The sequence below is a fragment of the Canis lupus genome, chromosome 15, assembly GCF_011100685.1.
Source record: "Canis lupus familiaris isolate Mischka breed German Shepherd chromosome 15, alternate assembly UU_Cfam_GSD_1.0, whole genome shotgun sequence".
NCBI classification, from domain to species: Eukaryota; Metazoa; Chordata; class Mammalia; order Carnivora; family Canidae; genus Canis; species Canis lupus.
In genome coordinates, this window is record NC_049236.1 from 32,852,941 (window position 1) to 32,871,563 (window position 18,623).

At 41.3% G+C, this 18,623-nt stretch overlaps 1 long non-coding RNA gene across 3 annotated transcripts in view; it reads right to left on the reverse strand.

Annotated features, from left to right (window-relative positions):
• The window catches only part of LOC102154670, an 83,695-nt gene that overhangs the window by 28,799 nt on the left and 36,273 nt on the right, over positions 1-18,623 (reverse strand). Inside the window, exon 3 of one of the 3 annotated variants that reach the window (XR_005370474.1) lies at positions 4,402-4,541. This is a non-coding gene — a long non-coding RNA (uncharacterized LOC102154670). Of the gene's footprint in view, positions 1-215; positions 350-4,401; positions 4,580-18,623 lie in introns of those variants that run through there. The other 2 variants (XR_005370475.1, XR_005370476.1) reach the window with 2 other exon arrangements.

The window sequence follows — 18,623 nt, forward strand, 5'->3', positions numbered from 1 at the left end:
ATTATTTCATAACCAAACTGAAACATCACAACATTTCATCTGTAACTATATAATGTATATATTATACATAATATATTATTAGATATGCATATATGTGAAATATATACTATGTATTTTCGGAATAAAAACTTTGTCATAAACATAATGACAATTCATTATCATAATAAATATAATTAACAGTAAGTATAATACTAACTAACCAAATCAGTACTCACGTTTTCCAATTGTCTAATAGTTTCATTTTCATTTTGCTGATTCGAATCAGAAACTATTTTCCCATTGGTTACCCCGTGGTATGGTATGTACAGAAAAGACAGGATAAATGTTTGATTCTTTCTCTTCATTTATTAGCTTTCAAATTTTTGAGTTGGTTACCTAATGTCCTCCAAAGACAACCAATGGTTTTGGGGTTTGGGGGGATTTTTTTTGCTCTGTGTGTGTATGTTTTAGAATCTCCGTAGGATTAAGCATAATAGATGTGTTTTAAGTCACTGCAGTGATTATTTTATTGATGCTCTAATTGTCCTATCTTTGGCGACAGAAAGCCTTTCCTAGTTGGCTCCAGAGTGTTTTAGACATAACCCCAAAATAGCTTCCCTGCTCTTCCATAGGATAAATTATTCCAGGCTCCTTGTTAAACATTTCCTGCCCCAGATCTAGAATCAGTTCTTTCCCGAGGAACTCTATTTCTTTTCAGGAGGGAATGGTATTGAGAGACCACAGTCTGGGTTTTGAGCCTGGTTAATGAACATGTTCATTTTTACTGAGCTTGTGTCACTGTTTCCAGGTCTTTGCAGTGAGTAGACCTAGAAAACCTGTACTTTCTTATATTATAACACATTTCAGTTGACAATTATAAAGTCAAGACTACAGAGTTTTTTCTTAACATCCTTGATCTTATATTTGAATTACCTTCTTCCATTCCCCAAATCCTAACTTCCAACATGAACATAATTTCTCATTTGTTTTATCCCATAGTACATACATCAGTCCCAAAAAAAAAAAAAAAAAAAAGAATAGAAGGAAAGAAGGAAGGAAGAAAGGAAGAAGGAAGGAAACTAAAGAAGCCAAAACAGTAACACTACTATCACCAACAATAAAATTAAGAAAAACCGCTGACAAATTCTTTGGCAATTTCTTTTGCTTAGCATATACCTATAGATAAATTACTTTGTCACCTGAAATAATTCCTCTCTGTAATTAGGCCTCTCATTTGAGGCTCAGGTTCCCTTGTGTCATTTTGCTCTCAATTTTGAGAGATTGTTTTGTCTCATGATTAATTTTGTTTTATAATCACATTAAATATTTACATGTTTTTGAATTCAAAAACAGAATACATTCAATGACATCCAATTTGGAATTCTATCCTCTCCACTTCATTTCCTCCTCCCCCATAAAAAACTTTTTCCTGCGAGGTTATTGGTTTTTTTTTTTAATATAACCAAATTTATATTCAGATGACCTTCTTAGATAAAGAGGAGGATGCCATAAGCACTTCTTTACATCACAATATTTTTTTGACTTAACAAGTTCTGGAGATCATTCTGTAAACTTATTAATTTTTCGAAAAGTGTGTTTTTGTAGCCCAGGTGAGAAATTTGGCTATAAAATGGGAGCATTAGTAAGCATCCACTGGCAAAAGAAGGATTTAATCCTAATGTATTATAAAAAAAAATTTTTTAAATTAAAAAAAAAAAAGCAGATTGGAGCTTTGTAGTAAACCTTCATAAAATGACTCACTAAATTCACAGCATCGTGCTGGGAAAAATTAGAGTAGGTGGCTTTGCTTCTGAGAGGCATACACAGTGTACAATTTTACCCTGCAAAATGCTTTAGCTACTACAATTTTCTTTTGCTTTGCCTTTTTGAAAAGTAATGTTCCTTCCTATTTTAGCAGCACCATTTGCATTCCTATTATTCACTCTGAACTGGGATTTGCATTTTTATCTTTCCTTTTTGTTACTTGTTTTCATTCCAGCACTTCTCTTCAGTGCTCTTTGCCTTTCCTCTACCTTGCCCTTAAATGGAGGCCTCATGCTATGGGAACGGAGCCATGAATTTCCTTGCCATCATGCCAGGCCTTGTCCCAATTTAATGATATAAGTTCCCTTGAACTATTGCCAACGAAGCTAGGACATCCCACAGGCATTTGCTATGGAAACACCTTCATGACTAATGGTCTCTCAAATTAAGGCATTTTAAAATTGAAGCTAGAAGTGGTTTTCATTTAAAAAAAAAAAACAAAAACAAAAACAAAACAAAACATATTCTGCAGCTGTGGAAAAAAAAATCTAGCAGTTCTCTAAAAGTTGTGAGTTGCCAGGTCAATATGCCCAGATTATCCGAGAGGTAGATTCCTACAAGCCCAAGGAAGGGAGGTAAGGAGAGCAAGAGTTGATGCATACTCATCCAAGCCTTCGAGCAGCCTTTGTTCTCTTCTGCCATGTGCTTCTAAATTCAGGTGTTGGGGTTGTGCCAGGTTCTTTTCCTTAGAACAGACGTAGAAACGTTTAAGACCCTGTATGATTCGGGTGCTGCCAACACCACATCGCGTTCCACTACCTCTCCCTCTCACGTTATGATAGCAAATTGCATAGACTTCTATGGACCCACCAGGCCATTTTGCCTTTGTTCAACCTATTGCCTTTGCTCAATAACTGATGGCTAATTAAATGATCGAATGAGTAAATGAGCATGGGATGTGCTCTCCTAAGCGGAAAGGGAGGCCAAACTCACAACATATATATGCCTGTTACATTGAAGCATGTGTGTTTAGATTTCCTCTCATGGCTCTGTTTGAAAGGAATGAGGTTTCAATAGATACTTCTGATTTCTTACTTTGAAGAACAGCACAAAAGTGGTGAACACTATAAACAGATGCAAGATTTGTGTTTTCACTTGAAAGAGGCCAAGAGGGCTTTGCCACTCTCCATTCTTTTAACAAAGCAATCTTTGAAAGCATGCAGACAACCATACCAAGAATCCTCTTCAGCCCACACTGGCATTTCCTATAGGACACCTTCTTGCCACCTGCCATCCTGGTCTTGCTTCTGCCACGTTCTGCTAATCTCCACCTTCTGTCCCTGGTCTCTGCCCCCAGCTGAAGGCTGAGCTGTCCTGTCAGTCATGTCTAGGGGTCTCAAATGGTGAATTGCTAATCTGATGAATTTGTCCCAGTGAAGGAAGACGGGAGGGGTGGTTCCCTGGTCCATTATAAGAATCACTTAGATAAAATTATAGGTGGCCAGGGCTTGATCTTATGCATTTTTATTTAGTAGGTCTGAGTTTGCCAAAGGACCCATCTATCCTTTGTAAAGCACCTTCGCGATTCCTGTGACTAGGCAGGTTGTGGAACTGGCCCAAGAGAAGCACCATCACAGAATGTACATTATGCTCTCTAACAAAAGCCATTCAAACACCCAGCCCACTGTTGTTGTCTGTCTCCCGGATGGCAAATCAGTGACTCTGCAACTCAGTGGAGAAGACAGAAGGGAAACACCTTTCTTTGTAGTCGACCAGCAGAAGTCACTGCTATTTTAGTTATGCCTTTAGAATCTCCAAGTGCAATGAGCTTCTTTGGGGTCAGCTCCCTGACCACAGAAGTGACATATTATTTTTTTTTAATTCCATTTGTGTCTTCACTGTAGGTGTGATTTTTAAACACAAATTCCTAGGAAGCTGATAAACATATCCCACAAGAAGTCATCTCTCGGCCCTCCAGCCTCCTACAGAAAACGTGGATAAGAAGTCATAAATCCCAGTCCCTAGGATCGCAGAAGACTTCACTCACACTCTTTTTCCTCAATAGCAGGTTATCATCACACCTTTCTCCAACAGCTACGCTTCCTTTCCTGACCATAGCTGCAAAGTTCAACAGAGCCTATTTCTCCTACAATAAATAAACGACTTTTTTTCTTTTGAGACTTTTTTTTTACCACTCACTAATACCCTCTGGGCTTCAAGTAAATTTAAGTTTGCCAAATATCCCCAAGGAATGAAAGACCTAATTTTAGAGCAGAGGGAAAGTGTATTCTCAGAGCAACTGGGAGTACCCATCCTTAACCGTAAGAGTGACAAGGGGGGGCAGGAGTGGCCCATTTCCACAGTCTCACCAAGCAGTATCTTTTACGAAAAATGAACTCAGCTGTTAACAGCCTGTGGAGGGACCTCTATCTACCACATCACAAGCCAGCAGAGAAGAACAGGATGTTATGAGTACAGCGTGAACCTCAGAGCCAGTGTCCAAACCATGCTCGGGGCTTCCCAGGCCTGTGTTTACCATGTCTTCTTCAAACTTGAAGAAAGAACTCTCCTGAGAATGGAGCAATGCAGAACTGATAAATCTCCTTATTTTTATTTTATTCATGAGAAGAGAGCCCACCCTAGTTTATAACAACATACCCCAAAGTGGCCTGTGGCTCCTCCTTGGTTTTCAAAGGACTCGTGGCTTTTCTCCACATCTGCTCATTTGTAGCTGAAGCAAGCCCTGGAGCAGTCATTGTGTATGCACAGGGTCAACAGGTCTCTCCCAGACTCTTCAACTATAAAATGAACACGGTTGAGATTCTTCTGTTAAGCACTGCTGGGGAGTCAGAAAACAAAACAAAATGATAACAGGAGCCACTGACAAAGAAACCAAAGGTGAAGAAAGTATAACCTCTAAATTTGGCCATACTTCCTAAGTACTCATTTATTATCCTCAGGGTTTCCCTTTGTAAGTTGTAATTAAAAATGAACCATCCAGGGATACCTGGGTGGCTCAGCGGTTGAGTGTCTGCCTTTGGCTCAGGTTGTGATCCTGGGGTGCTGGGATCGAGTCCTGAGTCGGGCTCCCTGCTTCTCCCTCTGCCTGTCTCTGCCTCTGTGTGTGTGTGTATGTGTATGTGTCTCTCATGAATAAATAAATAAATCTTAAAAAAAAAAAAAAAAGAACCGTCCAGCAGCCATCAGGCCTAATTTTCTTCAAGTACCACTGCTCAGTTGATAGTATGCTAAGGAAGAGCATAGGGTTTTAGAAATATCTGGGTTTGAATATAGATTTATTATACTTGCTGAGGGATCTTGTGCGGGTTACTTGCCCTTTCTGAGTCTCAGTTTCCCTTCTTAAAAAGAACTAATGCAGGAATTAGAGAATGCACATAAAGGATTACCCAAGGTCTGTGACTTGAGAAGTACTCAACAGGCGTTATTATTAAATGAGTATATTAATCAGGACCCAACTGGTTGTAAGGCAAACCCAACACAAACTGGCTTAAACAAAAAAGGAAAATTATTGCCACACCCAGTTGAAAACTCCAATGGCAAGTTGGGTTCAGGCTCACATGAATCTGGGGGCTCAGCTGAAGCCTCAGGCTTTGATGATCCCTGACTCCCCACCCCTTCTGCTTTCTCCCATCTTGGGGCTCTGCTGTGCTGTTTGTCTTCATTCTTCTACAGGCTTCTTCCACGACAGTTCCAGGCTTACATTCTTCCAGCTGAGAAGTCTTGATTGGAGAAATCTCTCTCAACACCTCCCTCTTTGCCTCTCACTGATGCGACCCTTATGCCATTATGGGACCACTCTGTGTGGCCTCAGATAAAGAGAGAACACTCTAAATTGATCAGGTCTGAGTCACATGTTCATCATGGGGATGGTAGGGTGATGCCTGCCTCACAAAAGCCATGGCAATGGGGAGTAGAAGAAGGGGCTTCCCCACACAGAGATGGTGGTGTTACCCAAGAAAGGGGACATGGATGCCAAGTGGATATCTCTGCAGCCCCCTGATTAACTTCTCTTTCCTTAAAGATATTTGCCAATAGAAGACACACAAACTTCTGGGCACCTGGATGGCTCAGTTGGTTAGCCATCTGCCTTCCTGCCTTTGGCTCAGGTCATGATCTCAGGGTCCTAGGATCCAGCCTCACTGGACTCTCTGCTCAGCAGGGAGCCTGCTTCTCTCTCTCCCTCTGTCATTCTCTCCACCTTGCGCACTTGCTCTCTCTCTCTCTCTCTCTCTCTCAAATAAATAAATAAAATCTAAGAAAAAAAGATATGCAAACTTTACCTTCAAATTGAGAAAGTTAGGTCTGCAAAGAACTAGTCTGCCTCCTACGATGAAAGAATTAGGAATATCAGACTCATAGTTTCTCAGAACACAGAGTTACCAGAGGTATCCTAAAGGCCATCCCAGGAGTGGAAATGCTGTTGATGTTAAGCTAAAGGTTACTTATGGCCTGACTTTTCTTGGTCCCAGAGTGTGGTCCTGGCATTTTTTTAATTGGCTCTGTTTCACTTGAATCTTAAAATGTGTACTTCATATTGAAAAGAAGTTTGTCAATATGGTACCTTTTTATTTGGCCCTAATGAAATCTCATTCAGAAATAGTGTTCCTTCATCCAAACATCCCTTCATCCTAGCATTTCATCATTTAGTAAATAAAGAGGTTTGCTAAAAATGTCTTTAGGTTCCTAACATACTTGCCAAAACTAATTACAGCTTTTTTTTTTTAATAAACTCGGATGGCATATTTCTTCTTATAAAAACAATCTGTGTATAGTTCTAGAAGACTTGAAAGATACAAATAAGCACACAGAGAGACTATGATATCTTCCCCCAGAGAAGCTATTGTCAGCATCTTCAAGTTCAGTTACCTGTGATGGGGATCCAAACATTTTACCCCAAACTATGGCATCTTGGCAAATTAAATATTTTAAGCTAAAGAAGTTTGAGAAAACAGCAGAAGCAGGAAGGTCACTCTGACCTTTTCCCCTTCACTTTTTTTGGCCTGAAACAGATCATAAAATCCCCACGTGAGAGATAGCCTCCCTACACTCAGAGGAGAGGAGTGCCTTATCTGAGGAGGCAAAGGGACATCAAGAAGAATCCAAACAAACAGGCCTTGCTACGTTTTCCCCAGTTTACTACACTGATCTGACCTCATACTTCTTAACTTAGCACATTACTCTGCAACTGCACACTCTTCATCACCCTTAGCATAAAATACTCAGGTCTAATTGTTTCTTTGGATCTTCATTTCCTTTAGAAGTCTCTCATGCCACATAAAACTTACATTAAATAAACGTGTGAGCTTTTCTCTTGGTAATCTGTCTATGTTGATTTAATTTTCAGACCGAGCCAGGGATCCTAAGAGGGTCAAAAAAAGTCTTATCCTTCCCCCCCCAAAAAAAACAGAACAAACAAAACAAAACAAAAGTTTAAACAAAAATGAGATTTTAGTTTTTTATTACCTGCTTATTCCACTATTCCCTATATCAGAATTATTAAATATTATTTCTCCTGTTTATTAAGTGTCCCTAACCTTTAAATAAGTGGTAGACAAGTTTATGTTGAAATCCCCTGTATTATATGAAAATGTTGAGCGTGTAAGTATTTTTCTGGGGAGATGGCTGATAGTTTCCATCAAGCTCTCCAGAATGTCTACAATCTAAAATAAGTGACCCTAATTTAAAATTGTGGAAATAGATACATCTGGCAGAAAAAGAGACATACAAATTCAGATCATGATTTACTTAACCAAAGCCTCCTTATTGGACATTTAGATCCATTTTAGGTTTTGGCTGTTACAAATAATGCCCAGTGAATGTAACTGTTGCTTTTTTTTTCTTTTAAATATTTTATTTATTTATTTAACAGAGAGATAGGGAAAACCAGAGAGCAGAAGCAAGGAGAAGGGCAGAGGGAGAAGCAGGCTCCTTGATGAGCAGGGAGCCCAAAGTGGGGCTCGATCCCAGAACCCTGGGATCATGACCTGAGCCAAAGGCAGATGCTCAACTGACTGAGCCACCCAGGCCCCTGATTTGTTTTTTTTTAAGATTTATTTACTTACTATGGGGGGAGGAGGGGTGGGCAGAGAGAGTCCTAAGCAGACTACCTCCGGAGTGTGGAATCCAAGGTTGAAGGGCTTGATCCCAGGACCCGGAGATCATGACCTGAGCCAAAATCAAGAGTCGGCCATTTAACTCACTGAGCCATCCAGGGGAATATTTGATCTTAAACCTAATATGAGATTATTTTAATTAAACTGGACATGTCTTCAGAATTATCAGCATTACATATACAACTTTTGTTTTTTAAGTTTTTTTTCAGTTACTCATGGTTTTATTTTTTTAATTTGTATTTATTTTATTTATTTATTTATTATTTAAATTCAATTAATTAACATCATATATTATTAGTTTCAGAGGCAGAGGTCAGTCAGTCTCCGGCCAAGACCACCCTGAAAGCACCCGCTCTCATTTGTAACTATTGCTTTAAAGTTTGACCACATAACTATTTCCCCATGATGCTGCAGGATGTGAAGTTGCTGAGAATTTTTAAAGTCTGTGGAGTAACCCAGAGTGACAAATGGCCAAGCTCTTAGAAGGTGGTTTTTCACCCAGCAGAACCCTCATGGTTCAGACACCACAGCTTGACGCCCTGGAACCGTTGGGTGAGAGAGTCCACCTCCTACAAGCTCCAGCTGCGTGGGGAAGGAGCAACACTTCCTGCCTTTGTCTGGGGCAGAGTCGCAGCGTCTCTTGTTTACATTTTTGCCAGGCCACGTGGGCAGGCCGGGGCAGAGCCCAACAGCCCACTGCACATTGGTCACACACTGAGCATCTGGTGATTCCCTTAGGGGAATTAGGATGATCTGAGAGTTGGGGGCCTGCCAGTGGGAAATCCACGCAGATGAAAGCAACAGGTCTCAATCCAGGAGTTTCAGCAGGGGGGAGGGAGGAGGAGAAGAAGTAAGTAAGTAAGAACATGGCAATAAATAAGAGGTTCCCCTGAGTTTGGCTCGTATGTCCGAAGAGACTCACACTGGTGTTTTAAAGTAGAGGAACTGGAAGTTATGGAAACAAAGGTGTTCTCTAAATTCAGATGTATTTTCATCCAGGGGGCTTATTAAGGTGTTTACTAAAACAGCTTTAACATTCCAAAAATAAATACTATTGGGTCTGTGTATGTTTATAAAAGCATACCTGGTCTGGGAAATGTAGGGCAACCGAGATCATCACAGAGAACCTCAAAAGCCAAAGCACGCCAACCTCCATATTTTCAAGGACTAACAAACAACACTCTGGCCGTTGTTGGAGTCATGTATGCAAAGCTGCTCTGGGGCTGTTTCCAGCACCAACGTCCCCCCAAAGCAGCAGATTGCAGCTGCCAACGTGTTATTGGTGATTTATAATTGTGGAGCTGAGCTCCTAAGAATTTGCCTTTTTAAAAATTGTACGTTTAATTTGGACTTTTGAATGACATTCTCAGAATTTCAGTTTTTCCCGTGGAAAAACTCCAGCACCATCCATGCCAGAAGTCACCTGCAGATGCATGAAATATCAGGGATGACCCTCCCTTCCCTTAGGTCTGATATTTCCCTGGTGGGGACTTTGACTCAAGGTCCCTTGCTGTCAAGTTGCTAGACCGCCTCCAGATTACAATCTCTCTAGCAAACAGTGATGCAAAGGTTTTTGCTAAAGCCTCTCAAGTAGCACACCTACCCTAACCTTCCTAATAGCACTTTTCTTAGAAGCCCAGCATGTGTTATCACGCCTTCGCAGATGGAGAAACGAAAACACAAAAAGATTAAACAGCCTATCTAAGATGACCTCGCAAGTCATCCCCCCAGCGCGTGACTCCTGACAACGCGTGACACACAAATGCTCTGACAACTCAACCTCCTCCTTGTCTCTGTGCAGAAAAATAAAGGGAATCGCTTACTGACCCCAAAGACCTTGTGATGCTATGAAGATGGCAAATTCAATCAGACCCTCATTATCTAGATCCAAATCAGGCCTGACAGAGTCTTCATTAGATCTAAAAATCCTGCCCGTTGGAGCTCTGGGTCCCCTGACCTGTTCACGTCACCCCAAATTGGCTGTTGGAGAGTCAGGAAGGGCTCCCAACAAAGTGGTTACAGATGATGGTCATTGTGTATGAAATTTAAAAATTTTAAAAATAAACAGTTTTATTAGAAAAAAACTAATAATAATTATAACAACATAGTGCAGCAGTGGCAAGGTCTCATCAAAGAAAAGGTCTCTAGAATGGCTTAGAAATGGGCAAAAGATAACCTAGTTATTTAAGCAAACTGACCAAAAAAAAAAAAAAAAAGAAAGAAAGAAAATTATGAAGACATTATCCCAATCCCATCATGGAAACTAATGTAAACTTCTCTTTTGAAGCTGGATTTCATGTCAGCTAAGTTACATTTCATATTGTTTTATGTCCCAGGTCAGAAAACGGCACCTTCCATATCTAAAAGAATTCATCTAACCCCAGACAAGCCATTTTCTTTCTTTTTCCTTTTTTTTTTTTTTCCACAATGGAATCAAACTCTGTCACTTTTTTCAAATGTGGTGCCAGTGAGACCAACCCTTCAGATAAGCAGAGTCAATGGCCATTGAGTTAATGTGACTTCAGAAGAGCCAAAAAGCCTGCCTGCCAAGGTGCCTAAGGCTCCCACCGTTAAAGTCACGCCAATGAATGGGGCATTGCAGTATCCTGTCACAGAGCTCAGGCCATCAGAGCCACTCAATGCTTATTGAACGAATAAAAGAATGATTGTTACCTAAGAAGGATAATAAACTGTGATTATATTGGTTAGAGTCTAGGCCAAAGATATGAAAGTATCTGGAACATATTAACTCATTTGCTCCCACTGTACGTGGTTGCGAAGCCCCTCTTCAGATTGGCCATCTGCTAACCAGCCCCAGCTAGTGCTTAAAGAAGTGGGACATTAGAGAGGAAAACAAGCAGCTGTGGCAACGGGCTGTGGCGGTGAGGGGCTTAGAAGGAGGCTGAGCTTTGGTAGAGGGAGAGGAAATCTAATAGACAAGTTCAGCGTCTGCGTAGCCAATACTTCTCAGATGCCCACAGCATTCTCCTGGGGACTCTCCTAGAGTTTTCCCATCAAGATACACCACACCCTTTAATAATTTTCACACAAGTTCAGGAGTTCAAACCCCTGTTCTCCTGCTTCCTAGATGTAGGATTTAGGGTGAAGTATACAGCCTATGTTGCTCTAAAATGAGCATAATAACTCTCTTCTTAGAAAAGATAATAATAAAAAAAAATAACTCTCTTCTTGGGCTGTTGGGAGGATAAAGTAAGATAATACCTCTAAAGCTCTTAAAAGATTGGCCTGCCTGGCCTCGGAAGCCCTGAGTTCATGGGAGTTATTATTATTATTGGTAATATCTCCACCATATACTAGATAGTATCTGTAGAGTAGGATACAATTTGCTTTTTACCATTACAGGTTCTACAAATGAATGGCCGGTGAGTTGGTTAACGGCCTCAGCACCTGTTGCCTTCAGTCGGTATGTGCGCATGAAAGAGATAGCACTGTGCGTTTGCACTTAGAGTCCTTATTGAATGGGCAAAGTCCTGGCCTCCTCCTGCCTCAGTTGCTCAATGAAAGAAATGGATAATAGTAGTATCTGTCTCATGTTGCCGCGGAAAGGAATTAGATGAATTTATCCCTAAATAGGGTCTGGAACAGTGTCAAGCAGATAAAAAGTAGGATCATTGACATTTCCTCTGTGTGTGTGTGTGTGTGTGTGTGTGTGTTCCTCACATTTTTCAAGGGATGAGTACAACATTGATAACCAATTTTCAATTAAAAATGAAATCTACTACCACGTGGATATGTGCCGTACTTGAGTCTTCCACAGGGTGGAGGACAGCCTTGACAAGTGGGAAAGGTTATGGAGACGTGGGTGCCCTGGCTCTGCGTTCCCTCTGAACTGGTGTGAGTGATAAATCCCTGCCCAACAGGCTTCCATAGGGAAGCCACTGCTCAATGCTGCAGTGGTGGCCTTCGAGGTCACCTAAAATGCTTATGAAAAGCCTGTAGGACTTGATGCCTAGGGCAAGACACAGTCCCTGAGTTAGCAGTCCTTACTTCCCGGGGGCCGCCAGCCATCAATCTAGAATCACAAACCATGCCCAACCTCAACTCCCTCAGTGACCCTTTAAGGCAAGAGATTAACATGCCCATTTATTTCCAAATCCGTAAAATGGACGGGCTCTTTCCAACTCTGAGGAAATGCAGAAGTGGGAAGGGGGTGACAAGCAAGGGAAACGTGTGGGGTTTATGCTCTCTGAATTTGAGAGTCGATTTCCTGTGAACTGATGTTCTTATTTCCTTTATTATTCTTATGGAAGCTTCCCTCATCTAGAGCATCCAGCTTTGACAACCCAAAATGACTATTCACAGCGCAACTTCTGTAAAGGAAGTAGACACCTGTATGTCTATGAGATACTGGGGGTGGGCAACCTATTCTAACTTGTACAAATACACCATAGATAAGTTGCGTCACTGTCTCAGCAGCTGTTGTGCTGGCTCAGTGCACATGTGTCTGTACGGGAGAGATAGGCCATCGTGTGTGCAAACCAACTTCTCAGTACTGTCCCCAAGTTAAGGAAATGGCAGTGCCCTGTAATAGGGACAGCAGAGAGTTGTCTGCTCATTGATATGCAAATGACAATAGCAGGCATTTTGCTGTGGTTTAAAGAATCCCATGACTGGTTTGACCACAAGCAGGTTATTAAAGTGAAACAAGGCTATTTTGTCCATTATGAAAACACTGCCCTGTCCCAGTGAGTGGCACATTCAGGGCTATTTACATTTCAACAGACAACCAACAATAAATCAATATAAATACTCCTTCAAATCCGTTTTCTTTCTCGAACAACAATAGCTGTTCAAAATCACAGGGTTAAGCAAGAATCTGAATCAAGCACCAGTCATAAAAAATCCAGCATTGGGTCAATCCTGTGTCTGTTAAATCATTCATAAGTAAGGCCCTTCAAAGCCCTGGAGTAAAGAGAAATCGCAATTTGCAGCCCTAGAAATTGAGGTCCACCTCTAAATAATAACAATAATAGCAAGTAGCTCCATGTGTCATGTAATATGTAAACATATTTACTATGTGATGGAAAATACTGTATGTCAGTAGGTATTATTGAAATAGGTGCATTGCACGCATTACGTACATTACATCACTTAATCCTCACGGTGACCCTGGGAGGTACATACATTAAAATCCTCGTTTTACAGATAAACTGTGGCTGAAAGAGGTTCTTTAACCTGTCCGATACCAGAAACCCAGTACGTGAGAGATCCAGGTTTCTAATCCAACCTGCAGTGGAACGGGGCTCTTAACCATCACCCATGCATCCTGTCCAAGAGATGCAGTAATGAAATTGGATTACAGCTGGTAAAATATCCTGGGGACTCAGAATATCTTGCCCAAGTTTGACCAGAGATAAAAAGCTGTAGTTCCGTCTATGAGAATACTGTTAACTTTGATCTAAAAATCGTTGGGAATGAACAACTTATCTATAATAAATTCTACCATTCATTCAGTTTTACATCCAACAAATCATTATTGAGTGGTTAATAAGTGTGAAGTGCATGCTAGAACCTGAGGCTAGAGCAGTGAACCAGACAGATAGAGCCCTGACTTCATTTAATTTACAGTCCTCTGGGGGAGAGAGATATTTAAAAATCATATTTCATTACCATTGTGACAAGCATGCAGAAGGAAAAGGCCTTAATGCAAGGAAAACAGATAAAAGGAAGATCCAACCTAGTCTGGGAGAGTCAGAAAAAGCCTCTCTAAAGAGAAAACAGTTAAGAGGTTTGGAGATTAGCTAAGAGTAAGCCAGATATAAAAAGATCAGTGCAGGAAAAGAGGGGGGTATATCAGGATGCTTTAACTTGTCTGCAAGTCCAAGAAAACCCAATGCAAATTTGCTTAAAACATTAAAAAATATTTACTGGTATAGCTTCAGGCACAGTTTGATCAAGACCCTGGTTTTCGTTTCTCTAAGAGTCTCACTGTGCTACCAAATTTTCAATGTTGGTGTCAGTCACTTAGTTTCTATCATGACTATGTCTACTGATGACAATTTATTTGTTCATAGTCACAGAAAGAAAGAAAGTCACAGAAAGCATGCTCCAAAGGTCATGCTCCAAATTGTATGTGGTGATCAAACTTACATATTCAAAACATCTTTGTACAAGAAAAATTTCATCGAAAATATGTGTGTGTACATCTGATACATACATGTATATACATAGACTATGTCTGAAAAATATACAATAAACCAGTAAATGTGGCTGCTCATAGGAAGAGGTTCTCGGAAACCAGAGGGCTGATCAAATACAGAGACTTTTCATTGCATGCACTGTTGAGCTTGTCTTCTTCTTTTTTTTTTTTTTTTTTTTTGGTTTGTTTCTTTTTTTAACCTATTCTTACCTTGTTTTGAGATTTAAAAAATACCGAGTTAATTGTTTTCAGTGAATACGCTGTCCACTGTACAGAGAGAAAAATTGGAGGCAAGGAAGAAGGCAGGGAGATGAGGCTGGAGTGGCAGTTGTTTGGCTTCCAATGGGACAGAAACAGGTCACCTACAGCTGAAGCTCCTGCCCTTCTCCACCGCCTGAGCTCAGCCTTCTGTCCCCGCAGAAGGCACACACTGGTAGGACAGAGGGAAACGACCACAGAGTCAGTTATTTCCCAGCAAGAGATACAAAGGGGGGAGGAGACCTGAGAAAGATCCAGAAGCCACGGAATGGTTATAAGAGGATGATGGGGGCCTGGAGAAAAGGGAGCAAGTATATATTTGTGCAGAGGCACCAACTTATTGGACTTACCTGAGCTGCAGCTATCGCCAGCGGTATAATTATGCAAATGTAACACCTCTGAAAATGAGACTCTGCATTTGAGTTGAACTCCTGGGATTCCAAGTTGTGGAATAGGAGCCTGGAAACCTCTCTAGGAGGCCGCCCACACCTTGCAGCCTACTCTCACCCTGCAGCCTGACTTCCATCCCTGGGGGGGCGGGGGGCAGATTGAACTGAATAGAATGCAGTGTGTCCACCTTGCTGGACTTACAAGTAAGTAACGAGACGATTATCAAAGGTGTGAATGAATGTCAGCGGCAATTTTAACGATGATTGCATACAATTAGCAAAATATTAGCAAAATGTAAAATGGATTTTGAAAGAACATAGACATTTCAACCCACGGCAGCAGGGAACCTTTTGTATTGTGCTTCTATCTCACGGTGTCTAATACCTCCCATATCACAATTCACGCTCCCTATAAAATCCCATTCTTTATATTGGTTGTAATCATACCTCATCATTTTGTGGTACCCCCTAATCTCCTTTATGGGTACAGTATAGCATGGCAGTAACAAGCAAGCCATCTGGAAAATTGAGTTTAAACTTTTGGTCTACCATTTCCTGCCTTTACTAGCTGTGTTGACCCTGGGCAATTTATTTAACATTCCTGTGAATCTACTTCTTCATCTGTAAAATGGGAGGAGTCACGTCATATACTTTACAGCATGGTTGTGAGGAATGAATGGGTTAATATGGATGTAGGTATGTAATAGTATATATAGATATATATATGTTTGTGTCTATACCTACCTATCAGTTTGAGCACATTATAAGTTCCAGGTGGGAGTTGGTTATTGTTACTATTCCAACTGTCCATAACGTTATTGGTCATATCTTTTATTTAGATTACATGTATTTTAAATTATCTGGTGGACTTAGATGCTTTTTTGTAACATAATTGGTCATCTAATATACCATGTGACAAAAGACCCCAAAACTGACCAGTTTAAAACAGCAAACATTTATTTTCTCATACTTCCTATGAGTCAGAAATCTGGGAATGGCTCAGAGTGTCGCAGGAGGCTACCCCTGAATCGTCCACCAGGGCAGCAGTCCTGTTAAGGCTGAACAAGCAAAGGATCCACCCCCAAGCTCACTCATATGACTATGGGCAGCCGCAGGTCTCTGTTGGCTGTAGTCTGGAGACGCCAGTTCTCTGCTTTGTGGGCCTCTCCAGAAGGAGCTCAGGACATGGCAGCTGGCTTCCTCCAGAGCAAAGACTCTGAAGGGGAAAGAGAACAAAACAGAATCACAGGCTTTAGCAACCCAATCTCAGAAGTGACAACGCATCACTTCTGCTATTTCCTACCCATTAGAAGTGAGTCAATGTGTCCAGTCCATACTCAAGAGGAAGGGATTGCATGAGAACGTGAATACCAGGAGGCCACAGTCATGGGAGCCCATCTTAGAGGCTGCCTCCCACACCTAGTAAGAAGGAGGAAGGTATGCGTTTGTGGAGGGTGCTAACTCTCCTGGGTAACCCTTGTCATTCTGACAGACCGTCACCAAACACACTGAAATGAGATTGCTGCACAGGCAAATTATGTCCTAGAGAAAAGCTCGATGGTTGGCTTATTCATTTAGTCAACACCAGCTGATCCCCACTGTGAGATCAGATGCTACAAAAGCTGAAGGACTCCAAGATTGGAAACAATACATATTCAAGCCGGGTAGGACCTGGCCCAACTTTCTTACGGAACACACAAGGAATCCGAGGCCCCCAGCAGACAAACTAGCTGTCCCCAGTCACACAGCAACACAAACACCACCAGGACCCGAATGTCTGGAATGGGTGCTTTCTCCCTCAATGGAAATACAATGGTGGGTTCCTCACCTCATTGTCCTGTGCAGCCAATGCCCCCACTTCTATGTCTATGGAGAGAGGACTTAAAGAAGAACTGAACCAATGGGACCTTTCAGTATCTTTCAATGCATGTGGTTTTATGAAATCCAGTCCCTCATATTAGGACATTCTTTAAATAAAGACAGACTATAACCCCTGAGGCTTCTATATGCCTGACACCAATTGTCACGGTCTCCATTCTTCCAGTCCCTTCTGCTGCTCCTCATGCTGAGGTTGCATTTAAGCTTCCACACCTCACCTGCCGGAGACAAGTTAGGAGCCGAGCACCACCGTGCTTGCCCCCGAACCATCCAAGCTATGGTCTGCTCCTTTTGCCTCACCATTAAGGCTGATGTTTATTTGTCTCTTTGTTTGGCTTGCCTTCAACCAGAAAGCACTGCTTACAGTTATCACATGCAACAAGGCCACTTTCCCTTTCTGGAAAAATAAAATAACCTCCGGCCTACTCAGGCCTGAGAATGGAAGGCACTTCACGAGGCAAATACAAGAATTTTATGTGATATAAATAGACCCCATCAATTCAAGGAGCGGGTGTGGAACCTGAAACATTGACAGGCAATTATCAAAAGTACCTTAGAAAAGCAAGTTTCTGTGGACAATAGCCGCAATTTATTATTATTATTGTTGCTGGCCTCCCTGATGTTCTCCATTTATGATTCGAGTAATCTTGTCTCTTTTGATGAATGTACCTTTTGTTTTTCATTAAGGTGTCAATGCATTAGACAAAAAGCCTGCTGAGTACCACGAAACTCATGGTCACCTGACAGAGGAAGCAGGACTTGATACCTGTGGGCCAAAACATGATCGTCCCTGCAGACGAGGGTGCATATGTACAAAACCATGTGTATACACACACACACACACGCGCACATAGACACACACACACTTTGTTCTTGACAGTCCCGGAGATGATGTTAGGATCTTTCAGCCAGGTTCAAGTGGTATATCTCTGGTTTGACAGCTCCAGACCACACATAACTGAAACCAGCCACCTCCGTGCCTACTGACATCTTTATGTCTTGTTTCCTTGTGATCTTGCTCAATCTGAATGGGTTAAGAATCTCTCTCCTTCAAAAATCCTCAGGCCCCTGCCACTCTTTGTGGAGATTCTGAGCTATATGGTGGGCCTTGAAGCATTATTTGCTCCTAGATAGTCTGCTCCAATTTTCCAAAGCACCTAGTTTTCAAACCCTTCCCAGTTCCTCTGATGTGAGGTAGGGTCAGGGAGTAGTTCATCTATAGCCAATAAGGGTATGAGGTATGAGCAAAGCAGACCCAGTGCCCGGTGTTAAGGTAAGCATTTCAATAGGTCCTCAACTAGTCAATCCACTAGGATATGTGGATTTTTTTTTTAATTGATCTAGTATACGGGGCCAGTGACACAATCTTGGAGAGTTGTCAAGACCTAACATCCTTTTGCAATAATATCCTCGAATGGGAAGGGGAAATGGGATTTTCCACGGCTCAAGCCTGAATGCTTGCAAAAAATTAAAAAATAAAAATAAAAAAGTAAAGCAATCCAAAAAACACTTAGAAGAGAAGAGAAAGCAAATAAAACTCCCTCCTCCCCACTCTCAACATAGAAAAAGTGTTAAGCCTACATGTGCCATAAAGGAAAAAATTTTCAAAGAAAAGCCCGGATTTCTAAAGGTATGCAGAACATTAATTCTCAGGTAATTAGAAAAAAACTAGTTTCTATTCATCAAAAATCAAAGGTATGTACATTCCGGATAAAGATTTTGCTACCAGTTAATAAATTCATAAACACGCGTGGAGTCTGAAATCTGCCATCCAAATTGTGTTGCACTTTGAAAACTAGATGGTCCTAGGAGAAAACGTAAAAGTGGAAAATAGATTTTTAAAAGAAGCTATTATTCCCCTATGCCACTTCCACTCCCATCCCTGTGTACTCACTCAAGAAAATATTTTAAAACAAAGAGTGAAAGTAGAAATCTCGTCCACTGCAATAACCCAGCCTTGTTTCTGTTCTTTTGTTCATTTGTTCACTCGGTAGGCATTCACGGGCCTCCCTCTTGGCCACGCACTGTAATGGGAACTAAAAATGAGTGAGTTACACATCG